Genomic DNA, 22,401 nt, shown 5'->3' on the forward strand with positions numbered 1-22,401 from the left:
AATTTTTTTATTATTTCGGGTCGGGTCGAGTTTCTAATTCATATATTCGGGTCGGGTCGGGTGAAACTTTATTTTGGTTGGGTCAGGTCGGTTTTTTAAGTGTGATATTCGGGTTGGGTCGAGTTGAGGCTTAGGGTGAAAAATACTCAACCCGAAAATATATATAATTTTACCTTATATATTAGGAATAATTACAATAATACCCCTCTATATATAATTTTTTTTCAATTAAGTCATTGTTTTTATTGAATAAAATAATTTTTTTATTATTTCGGGTCGGGTCGGATTTCTAATCCATATATTCGGGTCGGGTGGGTGAAACTTTATTTTGGTGGGGTCGGATCGGTTTTTTTAAGTGTGATATTGGGTCGGGTTCGGGTTTAGGGTGAAAAATACCTAACCCAAATATATATAATTTTACCTTATATATTTAGAAATAATTACAATAATACCCCTATATATATATTTTCAATTAAGTCACTGTTTTTATTGAATAAAAATAATTTTTTTTATTATTTCGGGTCGGGTCAGGTTTCTAATTCATATAGTCGGGTCGGGTCGGTGAAACTTTATTTTGGTCGGTCAGGTCTCAGGTGGAGGTTCCCTTGTTCTCGGGTCGGGTCAGGTAGACCAAAAACCTGACTCAACCCGACCCATAGTCATCCCTAATTGGGATGATTTTAACTTATGATATTTATTAACATAATTTTTATAATTTATTGAAATGAATAATCAATTAATAAAATTAAATTTTAATTTAATTTAATTTTTTTAAAAAAAATTATAATATATTGCTACATGTAATTTATAAAATAAACTAAAATTAAGCAAAAAATAATAATAAGGGCAATCTTGTCATTTTACATTACTGAAATCAAATTCATCTGACATGTCTGCGAACTAAACATAATATGGAATTGGATTCTAATTAAATTTCCTGCCAACCAAACAGAATATGAAATTTGATTTTAATTTTTGACAGATTTCAATTCATTCACAGATTTTAATTCCCTCATAAACATTCCAACAAACCAAACAAAAGGGTTTTTATTAAAGTCGGGCAAGGTTTTTATCAAAGTCGGGCAAGGTTTTAACTTTCGACAGTTTTCGCATAACCGTTTGCAGATTGCAGTGATGCTCAAGTTATTTTAAAGGGTAAATTACAAGTATTATCACTCAACTTTGACCATATTCTTATTTTGGTTAATAAACTTGAATTTTCGATTTTATTACTCGACTTTGTCATTTCTTCAATTTTTATCTTTTCATTTTAATTATTTAACAGTATTATAACAAACCCCTATTCTTTCCAAAACCGTTGAAATCTTATAAAATTTTCTTTTAATTTTTTTAAAAAATTTAACTTATTTTTTTAGATTTTCACCTATTTCCATAAAAACACTCTCTTCCAAATCTTAATGATGAAAAAGTGGAGAAAAAAATATAAACAATATATCTTAATTCCACAATAATTGATAGATAAAGATTGAATTATATATTTAAATCATTTTTTTTAATTTTGGATCAAAGGTTTACAAATTTATAAGATATTTTAAAAAAATAAATTGATAGATTTATTATAAGTAAGGATGAGATAAATGTATCGGTGTCTTACCAAAGAAGATATCAAAGAACGATGATATTAATAATGAAATACGAGAAAGATGAAACTCTGAGATTTTAAAATTATTTAAAATATGATGAAATAAAAGAAGTAAAAATGAGATGATTTTCACAACAATAAGAAATAGCCCGTATCATAAAGAAAAATTAGATCAAATCATCCTTTTGTTTATGATTTAACATCTGAATAATAAAAAAATATAATTTAAAAGTTAAATGATTAAATTAAAAATTTTGAAAATTTAATGATTAAAATAAAATAAATCAAAGTTGAGTCCAAAAATAGGCTTCCTACTTTAAATTAGTTTTATTCCTACAAAATATAAAAACACGAAAAAAAATAATGAAAATAAATTCTTTTAATATATATTTTCCCGTGACAACTCAGCATAAAGTAAAGTAAATGTGTGTGAACTTTTTCTTTTTGGGTATCTTCAGCAAAAAAAAATGTTTGAATTTTCTCCTTTTTTTAATAGTGAATTTTCTCCCTTTTTAAGCGTAATTAATTACATTTGTAATAAATTTATTTTAAACAAAATAAAATTATTGTATTTTAAGAAAAAATAGCCTAAAATTATAGTTCTAATTGTATTTTTCTCTAATTCATCAAATAGCATCATTGAGAACTTTTGATAATTTGATCAAATCAATTTTTGGATTTTTAAATTTATTTTTTTATAGTTTCCCATTTTCTATGTTAAAAAGGATAAATTACACATTTAGTATTTAAACTATCATTTTAGTTCATTTTATATAATAACTTCTTATAGTTATTGTTAGGTTGAGATTGAAGAAGATTAAAAATTAAAGAATATTTGATAAATTAAAGAGTAAGATTTGAAAACAAAACATGATTGGACTTAATTCATAATTAAATGAATAAATAAGAGAGATGGAAAAAGAGAGTCAAAAATTAAAAAAAAAATTAAGGATCCCAATTATAAATACAAAAAATTGAGATTCTTGAACGATTGCTTAAGGTACTCTCCTTGGAGTAGGGGTGTAAACGAGCCGAGTCGAGCTCGAGTATTGTTGAGCTCGACTCGACTCGAAAACTCTGAAATGGAGTTCGACTCGATTTAAAAACTCGCAAGCTTAAAATTTTCAAGCTCGACTCGAACTCGAAATCCTGAACTGAAGCTCGTGAGCAGCTCGAAAAGGCTCGAAATGAAAAAAAATCTTAAATTTAACTTGATTAAAGCCTCAAACTCGAACATGAACCTTAAATACATAAAATCTTACTGTATTTTTAAAAAAAACAATACATAAATATTAATATTATTATTAATTTATTTTTTTAAATAAAATCTTAATATATTATATTTTCGAGCTGCTCACGAGCTTTTCGAGTAGAATATCGAGTAGCTCGTTCCAGCTCGTTAAGAACTCGAGCCGGGCTCGAGATCGAGTCGAGTTCATTCGATCCGAGTATTTATCGAGCCTTGATCGAGTCGATCTCAAATAACTCGCGATCTGTCTCGTCTCATTTACAGCCCTACCTTGGAGTCGACTCTGAGCGAGTTCCCGTACTTTTATATATAACATACAAGACAATCCTTTCAAAAAGAAAAATCAAATAATAAAAATTGATTGGTGTCTTAACATATGTAAATATCGGATATTTTTAGATATTCCTCACTTGAATCAATTTAAATATTAAATTTTAAAATTAATAATGTTAGTTTTATTAATTTAAATTTGTGTATTCGCATTTAATTTAAGCTTGAAATTTATTTTCTTTAGACATTCAGTTTAAAAAATATGAATAACTAAAACTTCTTGAATCGAATGAAAACGAATTAAATCAAGTCAAATATTTTAATTCTTATATCATTCAATTTTATAAATATAATTTAATTCACGTTTAATTAAAAATTGAACCAAACCTAATTATTTATATATTTACTTTATTTTCATATTAGATTAATGCATTTTACCATTAATATATTCTAATTATTCATAGCATCTTTTTGTCCAATTTCGGGATATTCCATCCTAGTTTTCTTTACTAGAGTCAAATAGTTCACAAAGAATGGAGTTATGATTTATTAGGAGGATCAGAATGAATTTACAAATTTTAAAGAGGATTAAAACATATTTAAAAAACCCATCAAGCGGCCCAAAAATAAAAGGAAAATATCATCGGTTTGGTTTTATTTAGAAAACATAGATTATTTTTATTTTTAATTTCTTAAAAATATAAAATATTAAAGAAAATATGTTTGGTTGTAAAATTGAAAAATTATTTTAGAAAATAAAAATAAAAATTTTCACATTAAATATCGATGTCTTTTATTTCATAATTATTTTACTCTCGTTATCGAAGCAAGAAAACTCCATACAAATTACAGAAAAAGTTTCCTTAAAGCATTCTCTGTCAAAACCAGTAGTGGGGAAAATATTTATAAATTGAAAGATACTAAATATTTATATGTCATTATTTAAATGTCAAGAATTTATTGACCATTATCACTATATATGAACAAGATATTGATGATGTTTGAATCACACTGATAAATTTCTTTAACATTAAATTATTTTAAATCAAAATTAATTTAATATAAAATATAAAATTTTAAAATTAAAATTATTAGTATATTATGCTATATTACTATTTTCGTTACGTCGACAATGAAATAAAAATTAAATATCAGAGTTTTGCTAAGAATAATAATTTAGCGACTAAAACAGAAGAGAGAAATATATAGGGTACGAAACAGGTAGTTTACCCTAAAAGAAAACATGATCACAAATTCAATATGAAATTTATCATTTGACCCAACAGTTCCCGACCCAGATTCATCGCTCTCTTCACCATCACCGTACCGAAGGACCCAACCAACCAAGCCTCGCCTCTCTTCCTCCGTTTCCTCACCCAACCCCAACTCTTGCCTTGTAGTTTCCGACCGTCCACCGTATTAAATAAGGTAATTTTTGAAACCCTAAACTTTACTTGAGCATCGATTCCTATTTTAGTATTGAGAGAGATTTTGAGTTATCTACTCCCAGCCTCTGCTATATTGCATTCTATGTTTCGATCCCAGTACTATTTACTCTTATCTCATTTCATACTTTATCTACGATTACTCTGCCGAGAAGGAGAACTTTCTAAACGCTATTTGTGCCCGCGATCCGCTGCTATCCATGTTAAATTTGTTCACGACGGGACGCCGACTCTCCATCGCTATTTGAAGCCTGGCTTTATTATTTTTTTAAATTGATTTTGGTTGCAGAATTTAAGTTATTCCAACTTAATATACGGTGTTGAAATGTTCAAGTGTTCAAAGGCGTTGAAAATTTCAGTGGTTTAGTTTCAAATTTCGTTTGACTGATCATATAGGGGGTCACGAAATGCACCGAGTGGGCAGTGCGGGGAACAATGGCAATTCTAACCGCCCACGTAAAGAAAAGAAGCTGAGATATGTCTTGAGGGACACTGATGATACAAAGGTGAAGTTGTTCTTATTCATTCGTTCTTAATCTTTGAAGTGAACAAGTTTTCTTCCTTGATTTCGTATTTGGCAATCGTTAGGAATTTGCATATATGAGATTTCATTAGGGTTCTAATGTATGTATCTGTATTTTCAGTGTAATGCAATATGTTCCATGATCGGTGTTTCTGCCTAGTGCTTAATCAGATTTATATTCCTTCTCGAAACTTTAATGCTATCATATCGCAGCTAAAGTATGAATTCTAGAAGCTTGTGTTTGTTTTTATATGCATTGTTATATGGGGACACACAAATTTATTAATGAACCACAGAATAACAATTTGAGTACGTGTGCCTTCATTAAATCTTGTTTAGATTACCATTTGTTTTCCTAAACGTTTATTATTTATTTGTTATGTTGATAAACTTCGCATATTTCAAATATGTTTGGGGTTGGAACTCCTGAACTTCCTTCTCCTAGGTAATATTGTACCAGTCATATTTGGCGTATTTAAGAACATGTTCACAATCAGATCAGATTATTCTGTTAATCCTTTGCTTTTTATTCTATAGGGTAAGTATATTGGATTTTTCTTGATCCTTTTATCAGTTTCTATGGGTGTAGGCACTGATGTTTCTTTATTTTGGCATGTTGTTTTGCAGCATTGTGCTGGCATAAATTGTTTGGCTGTCCTAAAGTCATCTGTCTCTGATGGGTGCAACTATCTCTTCACTGGAAGCCGTGATGGCATGCTTAAGAGATGGGCACTGGATGAAGATGCTGCCAGTTGCTCTGCTACTTTTGAGTCACATGTTGATTGGGTACATTTTTTATCGCCAATGACTGCATTTGGCTATGAGCATGACCTTCATATTTCTCCTAGAATCTTTTGATTGCTAATATGTTGTTGGGACTTGGGAGGGTGTGAAAATTTAATTTACTTCCCATTTTTGGTCTACTAGAATGCCATATCTTGACATATTACCAATTATAAATAGTTACTAATTAATCAGCTCTCCAAAAGGAAAAGCTAGAGCAAGTATTTTGCTTTGCACTTCAATTATGTCGACAGTTAGTTTAAATGTCAAGAATTCTTTTATCTTCTTTTTCTTTAGGTTTTGGGATTCACCATCCATAATACTTCTCTGTAATGCGTAAGTTATGATTCAGAATAAAGCAATTTCCTTGATATGCAGGTAAATGATGCTGTAATTGCAGGTGGTAATACACTTGTTTCCTGTTCGTCGGACACCACATTGAAGGTTTGCTGTTAATTAATCTTTATCTTTTACAGTTATTTTTTGACTAATTTCATTAAGTATTGACATGCTTTTTTTTTGGCATATACCAGATATGGAATTGCTTGTCTGATGGAACTTGTACCAGCACTCTCCGTCAACACTCTGACTATGTTACATGTCTAGCTGCAGCTGAAAGCAATGTAATTTATATGTCAAAGTTTCTGTGGATATTATTAGCTGCATGGATGGAAGGTTCCATTAATGCAATATTGCTATTTAAATTTAATGTTTAAGTTGGCTGCATAAGTTCTGCTTCAAGTTATGACATTTATTATTATAGAGGTCACTTTCTGATTCATTTTTAGTGCCATACATTTTAGACCAATGTAGTTGCCTCTGGGGGTCTTGGTGGTGAGGTTTTTGTATGGGATATTGAAGCTGCGGTTACTCCACTCTCCAAGTCCAGTGATGTAACGGAAGATGATTCGTCCAACGGTATCAATGGTTCTGCAAATTCATTATCAATATCAAGTTTGCGAACAATTAGCTCAAGTAATAGCATTGCTGCACACACAACCCAGTGTCATGGATATGTCCCCATAACTGCCAAAGGCCATAAAGAGTCCGTGTACGCATTAGGAATGAATGATAGTGGATCCCTTCTGTCTCTGGTGGAACTGAGAAGGTATTTTTACTTCTAACCGAATTCAAATGTTCTGATAATAACATGTTTCTTTCCTCTTATAACATATTGCAAGTGCAGGTCATACACTTACCTATTTTGGTCATTTTTTACCATTTAACCTTTTCATTTAAATATTTCAGCAACAATCTTAGCATCCTGCCTCATTTTCATATAGGTTGTGCGAGTTTGGGACCCTAGAACTGGTTCTAAGACCATGAAGCTGAGAGGGCATACAGATAACATTAGGGCTCTGTGTCTGGATTCTACTGGCAGGTTGGTGCAATGAATTCAGCTCCTGTCAGTTCTGAGTTAAAAATAGAATTAACTTGATGCTAGTTGGAAGCTTACAGCTATAGAGCTTTAGTATGTGGTAACTTATATGATACATATTTCATCTGATTATTCTCTCTTGCAACTGCTGAACTCTTCCGTTGCAGTGGAATGAACTGTCGTTTCATTGTAACATTTTGGAAATTTTAGCAACAAGAATTTTTGTATATTAAAAATGGTCATACGATGCTAAGTACTTTTATAACAATGGGAATGGTTGAATTATGAGACAAAACCTTGTTATGGATTTAAATAGATGCACATGTCCAAATCTATTATTCTATTAACTGCAACGTTGCCTTCAAGTGAAATTTGGATGAATGCTTTTCTCCGAACATATCAGGGAGTTTATTGTTATCTTATGGGCTCTTCCCTTGATTGATGCTATTGAATTATGTTATTTGATTGTATTCTATCTTCCGGAATTTATTTCATTTAATTAAGTGTTTGACAGACATTTTGTATTCTTTCAGATACTGTTTATCAGGCTCATCCGATTCTATGATCAGGTACTTAATTTGTGCACCGGTTTCACCGGTGTACAAGCACATGCCATTTTCAGCCATAATAAATTAAGACATTGCCTTTCAAGCGGTTGTAATTTTAATTTGTAGGCTATGGGACCTTGGGCAGCAACGTTGTGTGCATTCATATGCTGTGCATACGGATTCTGTTTGGGCGCTTGCAAGCACCCCAACCTTTAGTCATGTTTATAGCGGTGGTAGAGATCTTTCTGTAAGTATATATTGATGCGAAACCATTTTAATGGATATGTTTATCCTTTTTGTCAATGCTTTGATGTAGAATTTCACAAGAAATTTCTCCTGAATTTCACAAGAAATTTCTACTGACGTAGGACAATTGGCTGGTAAGTATATCAGGTTCAATTAAGGATGCGAAATTATGCTAAGGAAATTTAATCTGTCATTGGTGGAATGATAATTAAGGGCTTTTTGGAAGGATTTAAGGTTAGTTTGATAGTGAAACTAATGCTAGAAATTAGAGAGCAATGAAGAGGAATAAGTAATTATGTCGCATCATTCCTAGAATTCCTTAAACTTTGAACTAGGGCAATGGTAGTCATTTAGTCAATAATGTTGCCAAAGTTCTTATGAAGTTTCTTCTTTTAGTAATTGAAGTAGATCATGCTCATTGATGGAGTTCTGGTAATATTTATTCATACAAACACTTGGGATCCAAAGTAGGAAACTTCCAAAATTGACTTCATAAAGTTACAACTCTTGTAGAATGAATGAAAGCTTAGCATAAGACAAACTCTTAAATATGATTCCTTGTGCCACGGGAAAGGGTCCACTATGAGGGAGGTTTTTAATGAGGCCTCCTACTTCTATAAAAAAAAATGATTCCTTGTGCCAAATTCTTTAATTTCCGGTATTTTTTTTTGAAATTACCTGAATATCTTTGACATTTAAAAAGTAAGTAAGCAGAAAATGAAAATGCAACTCAATGAAATATTGTTAAGAGTTGAAAATGCCTATTCTAGCTTAAGTTTCTGAACTGTTCTGACTTCAAACAAAGGTCATGCTCTGAATTTTCTTGGTATATAATCTTGACAATCTTTGATGTCCATGTCTGTTACCTCAAATATTTAGCTTTAACTTTGAACTTGCACTTACTTTGTACATGAATCAGTTGTATTGACAAACTTGACAACAAGAGAGAGTCTTTTGCTTTGCACAAAGGAACACCCAATTTTGCAGCTGGCATTGTATGATGATAGCATATGGGTTGCAACCACAGATTCTTCAGTCCATAGATGGCCTGCTGAAGGAAGAAATCCTCAGAAGGTGTTTCAAAGAGGTGGTTCGTTCTTGGCTGGAAACTTGTCCTTTTCTAGGGCACGAGTTTCCTTAGAAGGGTCTACCCCAGTAAGTATAGCATGTTTGTGTAGTATTGTTAAAAACATAAACTCTGCACTGTGGCAACACTTAATTTCTTTACATACTTGAACTTTGGTGGATTTGGTGCAAGGCTGCAAGCTCATTGAATTATTTATGGTATGTTTGATTTGTTCCATGCTCACTCAACCGCAAGGAGAAAGAGGAAATATTAATTTGTCCTTTTGTTAACCATGATATGCTTTGTTATTTATATCTCTTTGAAGTTTGGTTGTTATTTGTTTTAAAAACTTTCTATTCCTTTCCCTTGTTGAGTGCTGACATTGTCATTTATTCACAGGTTCCTGTTTATAAAGAACCAATCTTTACCATTCCTGGAACTCCAGCAATAGTTCAGCACGACATTTTAAATAATAAAAGACATGTATTAACCAAGGTAAATGTTATTGTACTTCCTGAGTTTTGTTTCGTACAATTTTGTTTTGGGAGTTTTTTTTTTTTGCATAAATGATATTAATGTTTCTTTAACAGGATACTGCTGGTTCAGTAAAGCTCTGGGAGATAACCAGGGGTGTTGTGATTGAGGACTACGGACAGGTGACCAGATCCTTTCAGTTTTTTTGTTCTCCTTCATCCCCCCCGAGTAGAAGGGCTTGGACTTTGCTTTTCCACTTACTGGTTTGGTGCACATATACACACTTGTATATGCATGGTTATGTTTTAGTTGTATGTATAAATCTTTCTTTAATTTCAATGTCCAGGCTTCGTTTGATGAGAAAAAGGAGCAGTTGTTTGAGATGGTGCGTCAACTATTTATTGATCATATCAGTTCTAATAGTGCATATATTTTTTAAAATAGTAATAATAAATTTTGTTTAAAACCATTCTAGGTAAGCATTCCTGCATGGTTCAATGTGGATACCCGGCTTGGGAGCTTGTCTGTTCATCTGGAAACTCCCCAATGCTTTTCTGCAGAAATGTACTCTGCAGATCTGAACATAATTGGCAAGCCTGAGGATGATAAGGTATTAGATTTTTCCATTGATTTTGGCAATCTTAAGACACTGATATCTCTGAAAAAATCTGTGATTATTATATACATCTGGTGTTGACGTGTCTTTTGTAGGTTAACCTAGCTCGTGAAACCCTTAAAGGCCTATTGGCTCATTGGATGACCAAAAGAAGGCAAATACTTGGCTCCCAGGCGTCAGTTAATGGAAATGTTCTATCAGGAAAAGATATTACTTCAAGAAGTCTTGCTAACTCAAGAACTGAGGTAGATGGTAATGCTGAAAATGACTCCACGGTCTATCCTTCTTTTGAATTTTCTACCATATCTCCTCCCTCTATTATCACTGAGGGTTCCCAAGGTGGTCCTTGGAGGAAGAAAATTACTGAATTGGATGGAACTGAGGATGAGAAGGACTTCCCTTGTTGGGTTTTGGACTGTGTATTGAGTAACAAGCTTCCACCACGAGATAACACTAAGTAACTTCTGAGACCTCATTAAGCTTTCCTTTGCTCAATTTGGTGTGGGTATAACAAAAGTAATAACTATTTTTCATGATATAAAGAATATTTAAAATCAATGCTACCACTAATAATAAAATTTATTGCTTAAAGTAGTTTAATTGAAAAGAATTTTGATACTGACAATAAAAGTAAAGTTCATTTGATATATGAAATTGAATTAATTAAACTATATTTAATATATGTCAACTGCCGTATTTTTCCCATGTGTTCTTTTTTGGCCCATTTAAATTATTGTATTGCAGTGTCCTTGTCGTGTGGTACCTGTATTCTGTGTTCTTATTGTGTTTCATAGTTGACAACCCCCCACCCCCCAAAAACAAAAAAAAAGCAACCCCTTTACACCATTGCACTATATTCAGAACCATGGATAATTATTTATTTTACTTATTGGGTATTAAGCAGGATGTACTTTCATCTTTTTTCCCTTTCTTGATAGTTTAACTTTTTATTTGTGCAGGTGCAGCTTCTACCTTCATCCATGTGAAGGTTTAGGCATTCAGATCCTCACACAAGGGAAATTAAGTGCACCTCGCATCTTGAGAATACATAAGGTATGGATGTTTGGTTTTCTTAGTACTTGCTAAAAGCATTTTCCTGTGCATGGCATGTGTTCATAGGAAGTAGAAAATGTTGTTAGTATACAAATATATCACTCTAATTAATGCACTGGTTTCAGATTTTGGAGCATGAACGACATAACAGCTAAAAGGGCAATGTTAGATTACTGAAGATGTTATTTTAGCCTTTAGAGCTCATATATATCGATAGGACCTTTACTTGGTTGTAGCCAAAAGAAGATAGGAATGAATTATAATAAAGCAATCTTCTGAATTAGCTTTGTTGAATGCTTAGTTGCATGTATATGTGGGAGATGGCTTTGTTTTGTTAGATTCTTTTTTTCTTCTTTGGTTTTCTAATATTTGTAAATGCCAACTGGTTCTGTAGATTGTATTTTTTATATCTTTATTTTATAGATTTTCTAGTATTTAATATACTCATTATGTTTTGGTTATGAAGGTTGTTAATTATGTCATAGAAAAGCTTGAGAAACCATCTGATAATGTGAATTCGGATGGAACATTTTCACCTGGACTTGGAGGCCGATTGCAACATTCAGCAGTTGGTGATGGATCTTTTCGCTCTGGATTGAAGCCTTGGCAAAAGCCTCGACCTTCTATTGAGATTTTATGCAATAATCAGGCAAGCCAAGTGCATGTTGGATGTTATGATGGATCTTTTCGCTCTGGATTGAGGCCTTGGCAAAAGCCTCGACTGTATTGTGTTTGGATTCAACATAGTCAATTCAAGTTCTATCATATTATTCTGGTCCCTTATTTGATTTACTACTACATTTTCAGGTATTGTCTCCTGACATGAGCTTAGCTACTGTCCGGGCTTATGTATGGAAGAAACCGGAGGACTTGGTACTTAATTATAGGGTGATACAAGGCAGGTGATTTGTTGACTTCTGGGAGCAGGTGAGTTGCAGCTTATTATGTAGGCTGTATTTCTAGGATTGTTTCTTGTGGGGAAAAAGACGGGGAGGTTAGTTAGTTGTTTAGAGGAAGCATGTCGGTAATTTTTGCCTATAATTTTGTCAGTTTAACATGGGACATTTGTTTCATATTAGTCTGTGACTAAACAGAGTATAGTTTCTCTTTGAGCGTATCTACTCATTGAGTATCTGCAGGAAGCTATTAGCTAAAATAGTGATTGAATTGTATCCTCTTGTTATCTATTGGGCTGCAGGTTGGTCTCTCTATATTGGTTGGAAATCTCATGCTTTTGTGAAGCGTTGGCAAATATTTTGTTCATCCGAGGCTGCCTATCATGATCAGAAAATGTTGGTTGGATCCTTTATATTTCAAAAGACAATCAGTTTCCAATCTGGGGTGTTTTCCAGACCTTATCAAGAGGGTCGTAATTAAAGTTTTCATAGGCAGATGCTAATTTTGTTTTTTTGACATCCATGCTCTTGCCATACATCAGAAAAAAGCTGTAGGGTGGGAAATGCAATCAACTGAAGAGTTTGTTATTCGGGGTGGACAATTAGCTGAACGAAACCCGGGGACCAAAACACTAGGCTTACACTGATGTCTGATGCTCTGTAGATTTTTGTTCTATGGGGTGTGATATCTAGTCGTAGAAACTGCTATCATGAAGTAGAATTTTTCTTCACTTGTTACCTGACGAAATAAGACTATGAATTTGCATTGAATTTGTTTCTAGAAAATCTCTCAATGTTTTCTTGTGCATGATTAAGTCGTATTTCTTGCTTAACTAGGGAGAGGGGATTTGATTTAGGCTATATTTATTGGTAAAAGTTATGCTAATTGTTTTTTATTCTTTTATTTATGCGCCTGTAATAAAATAAATTATAAAAGGGAGCAAATTGTCTCATACACTTTCTTTGTGCATTTTGCTGCTTTATTTTCTTGGTTGGCAAGTGAAAAGTTGAATCCTCTTTCCCGGCTTATCTCATACACGAAAAGACATATTGATAGACCAATGAGGTTGTCTCTACTTCCACTTTTTGCAATACATGGTAATATTGGGATTTGTATATGAAATTTTCTAAAACATACGAAAATTTTGGGTAAATATTTTAATTTATTTTTTGTTATACCTACGGTGATCCCTCTAAATGATACTTCCGCCTGGAGTCTCACGCACTCGAGATAGACACAGTTCCATATAAACCTAAGACAATTGTAATCTTGTCTAATTCAACCTATAGACAGTATAATCATTATAGTCTGACATTAAACGTTTTATAGTTGATGTATTTATACCTCGAAAAAAGAATGGAAGGGAGATTTCATCCTCTACATGCCGTCACTCTTCCTCTTTTACAAGATCAACTATTGTTTCTAGGTCGTCTCTCTTCTTTTCTGATGGAGAACCACCAGCTCACAATTAATCTTGCATCGAACTGTTACTTTTCACTCAAATCAGAAAGGATGAACCGTGAGCACAACTAACTGATTTCTAGCAATAATTTAGTTTTCAACAAATGATAAAGCAAGCTTTGAAGACGATTTAAGTACTTAAATGTTTTTTCTTTCTTTCTTAGTGGTGGTAGTTTTCAACTTTTCATACATTTATATGGTTGTAAATTATCCAGTCGGCCATCTTGGTAGTTTTCAAGCTGGATAGATAACTTGAACTGATTACCTTCTTTTTTTAATTCAAGACTGTTTACTATATTCTGCACGGAGAGTGGTCTGCTCCTATTATGATACTAAGAGATTGCATATTTCACGTAGCTAATAGATGCCATTATAAACCCCCCCCCAAAGGAATATGATTCTTTGAACAATTGAAATCTCAACTTCTAAAAGTGCTCATTGAATTAAATGTTGAATCTTTAGTCAGCTAAAGAGAACAATTTTCATTTTTCTATATAAAGAGAGCCACGATGCTTATCACCTTTGATAAGAAACCAACATTCGAGTCGTTTCAAATACAAAGAGCGACAAAATCTTAAGCCAGGAAATGGCTGCGTATGGTGGCTATACATACAGTGCCGACTTTACAACCATGCATCCGGTTGTCGATGGAAGGCGAAAACCGATCACGTCTTACAATTCCCAGGGTAACACAGATCAACGGAATGTTATGAAATCCGAGATCGTTGTCGAGCAGCGTTGTGTCTATAGATACACATAGCAGTAGTGTCAAGTTGTTGAGGTATCGATATACCATTATGGTGATGTTGAAGGTAAGTTGAGTTTGAGGTTTATTTTTTTTTAAATCATGTTCGATATAATGCTGAAATGAAATAGCTTATCGTCCAATTCAAAATTATAACCAAACCATCGAAACCGAAAGAGGCTGCAAGAACAAAATAGTGGCTCGTCCTAAAACAACACTGTCAAAGCAACTATCAAAGATTATTATATTGTTCAACTTAAGTACAAAGTCAAGTGTCTCCTAGGATATCAAACAAGATGGACCGAAAAATGATGTGATATAATCTCATCTTCAAAAAATTTTAAATTATATATTTTTAGATATTTTTTATTAATTCACTTTTTAAAATTTTATAATTTCACACCTCAAAAATTTTAATATAAATTTTACATTCGTACTTCTAATATAAAATCTCATTGATTTTTAATATTTAATATATTTAATCCATTACCCAACGTGTTAATATTAAATCTTCTCAATTCGTTCAGGTCTAGAAATGAAATGTGAAATTGAGAAAAATGTGTTTAAAAACCCTAAATCTGATTATGAACTATATTGAAGACAATTTATCTCTAATATTTTTTTAATGTATTAATTATCGAGTTGATCATTTTCTATTTATATTTATACACTTTTATTAATCGAATTATATGTATATATATATATATATCAGTCACTTTCTTTATCAATTTCAATTTATTAAATTTTGATCACCTGTGTTATCACTTGTTATATTTTGATCACTTAATCGTTAATTCATGTTAGTTTGATGACATGACACATTAGTTTAAAGTGATTAATTTTTTATTTAAAATATGAATTTAGAATACTAATTTGATTCTTAAATTTTAAATGAAATATCATTTTAACCCCTAAACTTTATATAAAATATCAATTTGACCTCTTGAATTCGACCAAAGTCTTCAGTCGTCAGTCAATACTCACCACTGTCATTGTTTATCACTATCGATTGCCTTTGCGGACGACCGTTAGGCCTAAAAGGAGGATGTATGTTTAGATATAGGAATGGAACTATTCGAGTATCAAACAAAAAGGAGGGGTTTGAAGTTAATGGCTGAGATTGGGTTTTAAAAGATCCTAGTCGATTTAAGCTACCATTCAACTCGAATCAAAATTTAATGTAAATCATTCATTACTTCATCTTGATTTTCTCTTCAGAAAAATAATATATTATTTATATTTAATATTTCTAAATTTACAAACTAAATTTCTAAATTTACAAACTAAAATAATCACAAAATGGATAAAAAAAAGAGGTGCAAAGTGCTGCAGAAACTACATAATTGTGAGGCAAATCTCGTCGAGTCAAAAGTACCAATAGTAGATTTTTTGGGGTATTTACCGGGAATGTCATTATCTCCCATTCCCTTAGGTATTGTAACATTACCGACGTTTTGGACTAAAATGCCCTTAAATTATTATTGTTTTTTCAAAAATATTTCTGTCATTGAATAATAAAAATTCTACGAAGGTTAAATACAAAATTTATCCTTAAATTATTTTAGATTTACAAAAAAATCTATAATTAAAATTTTATACGAAATTCAGGGGTTAAAAGAATTTACCCTTTCATTAAACCTTTTTTATATTTTTAATTTTGTAAAAAAATTATATAAATATTATGAATTTAATTTTTTAAAGAAAATATATAAATATTTTACAATTTGTATTATACAAATATATAATAAGGACAATTTGGTCAAATATACATTCAAATAATCTTTTATTCCTTTAACCAAACACGGTAATCTTACATTCCTGCTAAACCAACCAAACACAAAATACAATATTCCCAATAATCCTATTCCCTGATAATCTTTTATTCCCACTGGTAATGTTACATTCCGTGAACCAAACACACCCTAACCTTCTTTATTTTACAAGGTATAAGTGCTTAAAAACTGTGCGTTGTTATTTTATATAAAAGACAAATTAAAAATAATCAATAAAAATAAATATTTTAAAAAAAATGAAACGTTCATCCTCACGTTTTATTGAACCCACCACTACAAATATATAATTATATTTTTTGTTCAAATGTTGAGTAGTATTCAATAGTTTTTTTATTATAATATATACATATTTATTACAAATTATTAATGTATTTGATATAATTAATTTATCGAATATTAATTTAATTAAAAATAGTTAAAATATAATTTATTGAATAAAAGTTAATAATTATATAATTATGTTTTTATCTTTTCATACATTGTATAATTTTAAATGGAAAAAATGTATATTTAAAAAATAGAGTAATATGCACGAACCAACCTACCTCAATGGTTAGAAGAATTACTATTAGAGAAAATAACCAACTTTTTTTGGATTTGTCAAAATGACCAACAATTCGCAACGCGATCTCTAAAAAGATTAATTCGTGCGGACGTGTCGAAGACTCGTATTACCACGACCACGACCACGATCACGACCACGAATTTGCGATTTTAACTTTCGCGTTTTTGGAGTATCGCGTTGCGAATTTCGACTATCGCGTGCGAATCTTAAAATCGCGTTGCGAATTTCGACTTTCGCATTGCGAATTTGACTTTCGCGTTGTGAATTTGGAACATGGGTTGCAAAATTTGAATTCACATTGCGAATTTGAGATCGCGTTGCGAATTTGTTAGTCATTTTGGTAAATCCAAAAAAAGTTGGTTAAAATCGTATATTATAAGGCATTTTCGGTCACTGAGGTTATTTTCTCTTACTATTATCCTCAGGTACGGAGTCAGGATTAGGAATTGATAGGGCCAAAATATTAAACTTTTTAAGAAATATATAATGACTTATTAGGTATTTAAACTTAAAATTCAGAAGACAATGTCTAATTTGTGTAATATTTTAACTTATAATGACATAAATTGTTATTAGACCAAAAAATCGAGAACATTGGATTATCATTTGTTAGTTCGCCCCTGCATGATTAAATAGTTAATATTTTTTTAATCTGAATACTTATTTTTACATGATTTAAAATACTATTAAATCAAAATCTATCGAACATAAAAGAAATTTACAAGATTAGGGGCCTTTAGGCCCCAAGTGAATTTCGTTTTAGGCCCCAAGTGAATTTCGTCTATGGTTATCTTTAGAGATTTTGAGTTCGAACATTAACGATCACAAAATATTTACGTTCATTATAAAATAATTGAAAATATTATATATATATATATATATATCAATTATATTCAAGTCAACTATAATTATTTGATTGAAAAAATATTTTTAAAAAATATTTTTATTAAAACGTAGACAAAGTCATTATCATTGTGCATTTGTAAATAATGAAATGAACACGAAACCCGGTTTCATCTGTTTCCTAGCCACGTTTCACTGCACCCGAGACAAACGTGTCCAAACCTTGCATGTCCCATGCACGTATAAAATAAAATTTAACGAATTTTATATTAATTATTTATTAAAGTAATAGTGTTATATTAATTATTTATATTAATAGTGAAATAAAATATTATAAATTATATTAATTATTTATTAAAGTAATACTGTTATATTATATTTTAAAAATATTATTATATTTTTAAATATCTTTATTAAAATATATTAAAATATATAATAATATTTTTTTTTGGATAAGTAATTATATTCCATCAACAAAAAAAAAACAGACTGCTACTACAATCAACAAGTTACCTCAAAACAAACCCCAATTCAAACATAACTGCCTGTTAACATCATCAATCCTAGGCTTACCATATCTACTCAACTTAACTCTAACAGCTAACTTTATACTATTAACAATTAACAATTTTTGTTTGAAGAAGAGTATTTTAATAAAATAAAACATTAAAAGATAAAGTGCTTAAAAATTCCACATGTAACAAGTACTCATTAGACTAGTTGAAGAATATGTCACGGAAGTAAGGGTCTGTTTGTTTGGTTGTAATTGATTTTTCGGAAAATGAATTACTAGAACTGGAAAATGAATTACTGGAATTTGATCCGGAAAATGTTTTTTGTAAAATGAATTACATTTTTCTGAAAAACATCTGGAAAACGTTTTATGATATTTGGAATATGTTATTTAAACATTTTTTCCACTAGTTGAAGAGTTTTTTAAAAATTATTTATTACAAATATTAAATATAATAAATAATATTATTTATCATAAAACTTAATATTATTATTTTAAAATATTAAAATAATTTATTTATTATTAAATATTATTTTATAATTTTATTAATAAAAATATTAATTTTGTATATTTTAGTGAAATAAAATATTATATTAATTAATTATTTATAAAAGTAATAGTGTTTATTATATTTTAAAAATATTAATTAGTATATTTAATATCTTTATTAAAATATTATTTAAATATATAAATATATTTTCATTATTAAATATATAAAAATTTTATTATATATTATTAAAATAAAAATATAATCTTATATTATTATAATATAATTTATATTTTATAATATTAAAATTATAATATTATATTATTATAAATACTAATAAATAAATAAATAATATTTTGATGAAAATGATATTAAAATATTTTATTAATATTAAATTCATAAAATAAAATTATTTTGAGTATTTATTCTTTGAAGTGAAAAGTTCGGAAAATAACTTACGGAAAATGAATCTGTAAGTCATTTTACAGAAAACACAAAGGAAATTATGTTACTAGAAAAATGAATTACATTCCGAAAAATGAATTACGTGAAACAAACACGAAAATTCGTGAAAAATCAATTCCGTAATTCCAATTACGGCAAACAAACATACCCTAAGTGTTGGATTTCAAGGATATGCAAATGAAGGTGAAGAAGACAAGTTGAAGACGCTTTCCTTTTTCCTTCTCCAAGCTTTGTCAATGATGAACACTTCTCTTTTCTATACAAAAATTGAACTGCCAAAAATTCTACATGTAACAAGTACACATTATACAAGAATTATCCCAAAGAACAAAACTTGGCCTTGTCCTAATGTACAAACTGCTGTTACATCGTTAGTATGATTACAATGATACAAAAAAAAAAGCATGTCATAATATCAGCTTTTTTATAAAATATTTTTTTTATTAAAAATGGTTGTTCTCAAGAGCTAGTGATAACCTTTTCTAATGTGAGTTCCTCGGCGATGAGTTTGAGCAAAACTGGTACCAACTCTCTCACTCTAGCTTCCCTGTCATCCAAGTCGATTAGGGTTTGGCTTTAGTAAGAACAGGAATAATAAAATCCTATGTTGATCACTCTTTGAAATATGATCTTCCAACAACCCTTTTAATATGTTTTCACATCTTAAAATTTTATAAACTCGTTCCCTCTTGAATTTTTAGAAATTCTCTCCTAATCCTTGGAAATAAATGATAATGTCCACGCAGAACACAACCCGTGCTAGGCACTCATACTCGATTCCGAGGAACATAGTTAAATTTATTGGATGGAGAAGAAACTTAGAAAGAGGTAAATTGTCAAAATTGTTGGGAAAATAATAGTTTAATTTAATAAAATTGATGCTATTTATAATAAGTCATGCCACTTGGTAAATAGACTTATTATAATAAGTCATGTCACTTGATGAATGAACTTATTTTTTAGTTTAAATTGCATCCATTTAATTATATCTATTAACTTTTCAACAATTCTTTTCATGAAATGCATTAACTATTCATCAAAAGATTCTAATATTTATTAACTATTCATCAAAAGATTCTAACATTTTGATTCATATCCCCTCAGATAGGTTAATTAGTTGAGGCACAATCTTAGACACAACTTTGAGAGACAAGTTTAGGACACAATTCACAAAGTTGAATTAGGAAATCACTTAGAAAATTCCTTTCAAATGTGTTCTTTCTGGTGAAAGAGAAAGACAAGATTGTGTTCGACTGTTCATTACGGTTGTGCTTACTGTTGTGATCGTTTGTTGTTGTATCCTGGGAGACCGACGTCCAACGTTACTCAAAGCACCTAGGAGATGACGAATTTGTCTTAAGGAAATTGTTCATTCAGGTCTCAACAAAATTCTTCTTCAATTTATGTTACTCTACTTATCCGATTCAGTGTCTAAATATGAGTAAACTAATTTTTTGTCTCTACTTTATGTTTTATTTATTTTACTTCGTTCGAAGATAGAATATTTATTATTATTAATATTGTTATTATTATTATTATTATTATTATTATTATCTCGAGTTAACATTTTTTCTAACAAAAAGTTGTGTACCTTGATACAACTAGTTCACAGAGGGTGGGGAAAAGAAGCAGCAGATGTGATCGGTTTTTGCGGTTCCCCTCAGCTAGGCCAGTTTTCAGATGCGGGCATAGAGAAAAAAATAGACGCAGTGTCTGCATGAACCACCAGGTCAGCCAGTTCATGGAGGACAAAACTTACTTCCGTGAGCCTTGGTGTGGGTAGCGGACGATCACCTGCGGCTCAGTCAAATTAGGGTTCGTATTTGGTAGCAGCAAGTGAAGCCAATGTAAAACAAGTTAAAATTTGAATATTTGTTTCCAAACGGAACTATGCTTACCTAGATCGTTTTCGTCGGCTAAAAATCTAATCAAGATGCATTCACATCTAGTCATTGGTACCATGATTGCAGTTTTGCTGACCTCGGATCTCGTACAACTCCAATTATCCGTTCCCGGTTCTTCGATGAAGCTAGAAAAATGTTGACCAAAGATCAAGATATTTGAATAAAAACAGAAATTTAAGTTGCCTATAGATGATTAAAGGATGGTCTTAAGGTGCAACAGGAAAAGGATATTAATTCCAAATGCAAGAGATGCTCGCAGGGAAAATAGAAACATGATGAACTCTGGCTCATGAAACTAGTCAAATTTAACAATTTCAAATGCTGCATTCTTGTTTACCAATAAAATAATACAAAAGGTTCTCAGAATGGCCATGGACATAAGGACATTTCTATTTTTAAAAGAAATAAAAAAATTAAATAAACTGGGCTTTTTCGGTAGAAGTCTGCATGAATGTCATCATGCAACAAAGGAGATTGTAGTCAGCTTTTATAAACTCGGTTATAAAGTATGTTATAAAAAAATATAAATAAGATTCAAAATAATTAATACATTATTTTTTTTGAAAAATGGATTTCTTGTTTAATTTAAAATTTGGAGTCGGCATCAACCTTTGAGTTAGGTAGATCGAATACCTAAAATATCTTTTAAAAATTAAAAAAAATATTTTAAGACAAAAAAAATTGGTTTGTGTTTACCAAAGTTCAGTTAAAAGGGGTCAATAATCGGTTACGTGCGGCGAAGGGTAAGCACCCACACAATGCCCAAATATTGGTACATTTAATTATACGATGTCTAAAACGATGGAATTTACACATTTAAATTCAAATTTTAAAATTACAATTCTTCCTATTTCTATGAATTTTTAAAAGGAGTGAATTTCATTCTTTGAAAATGTTCAACTTGATAAAATCACTTTATTCACTCGATATCATTTAAAGAAGGATGTTCTTTTATTTCGTGAATTAACAAAATTGAAATCCAATTATGTTGGACAAAATTTCATTAATCCACGACGTAAGTTAACATTGCCTTTAAACTTTTAAAAGGATGAAACATTATATCATGATATATGAATATGATAATAATAAACAATCTATACAGAGAACAAAAAAATTTAATCACAAACAATGAATAAAATGATAACATAAAAAAATAAAATAAAATAATAAATAAAAATAAGATAAAATAAAAATAAAAATCAACCATAAAAAATAGATAACAAGAAATAACTAAAAAAATAAAAGGGACACGAAAAGAAAGAAAATTGGATATTTTATATCATATGAAACTGAGCATGCAATTTAAAATGTTAGGGATATAAATAACATGCTAATTAGCAAAGGATTATTTAAAATAAATTTAATTAATATAATAAATAGCAACTAATAATATCAGAATGATTTTTACGAAAAATTGCTTGAAAGGGCAATTCAGGTATTTGGAGGTCTTCCCTAGATTAGTCGAACAATTAA

General features: G+C 30.5%; 1 long non-coding RNA gene and 1 pseudogene across 1 annotated transcript; one reads left to right on the top strand and one right to left on the bottom strand.

Annotated features, from left to right (window-relative positions):
- The first annotated feature begins 4,800 nt into the window (after positions 1–4,800).
- Positions 4,801–12,762, top strand: LOC120123423 (annotated as a pseudogene).
- A 6,715-nt stretch (positions 12,763–19,477) lies between these two features.
- On the bottom strand, positions 19,478–20,969 carry LOC120123495. The gene is made up of 3 exons (XR_005516201.1): positions 20,923–20,969; positions 20,616–20,818; positions 19,478–19,571 (listed from the first exon to the last, which is right to left on the bottom strand). It is a non-coding gene; the product is annotated as an uncharacterized LOC120123495 (long non-coding RNA).
- Positions 20,970–22,401: the final 1,432 nt, after the last annotated feature.

Source organism: Hibiscus syriacus, unplaced genomic scaffold (genome assembly GCF_006381635.1).
Source record: "Hibiscus syriacus cultivar Baekdansim isolate YM2019G1 unplaced genomic scaffold, ASM638163v2 tig00110393_pilon, whole genome shotgun sequence".
NCBI classification, from domain to species: domain Eukaryota; kingdom Viridiplantae; phylum Streptophyta; class Magnoliopsida; order Malvales; family Malvaceae; genus Hibiscus; species Hibiscus syriacus.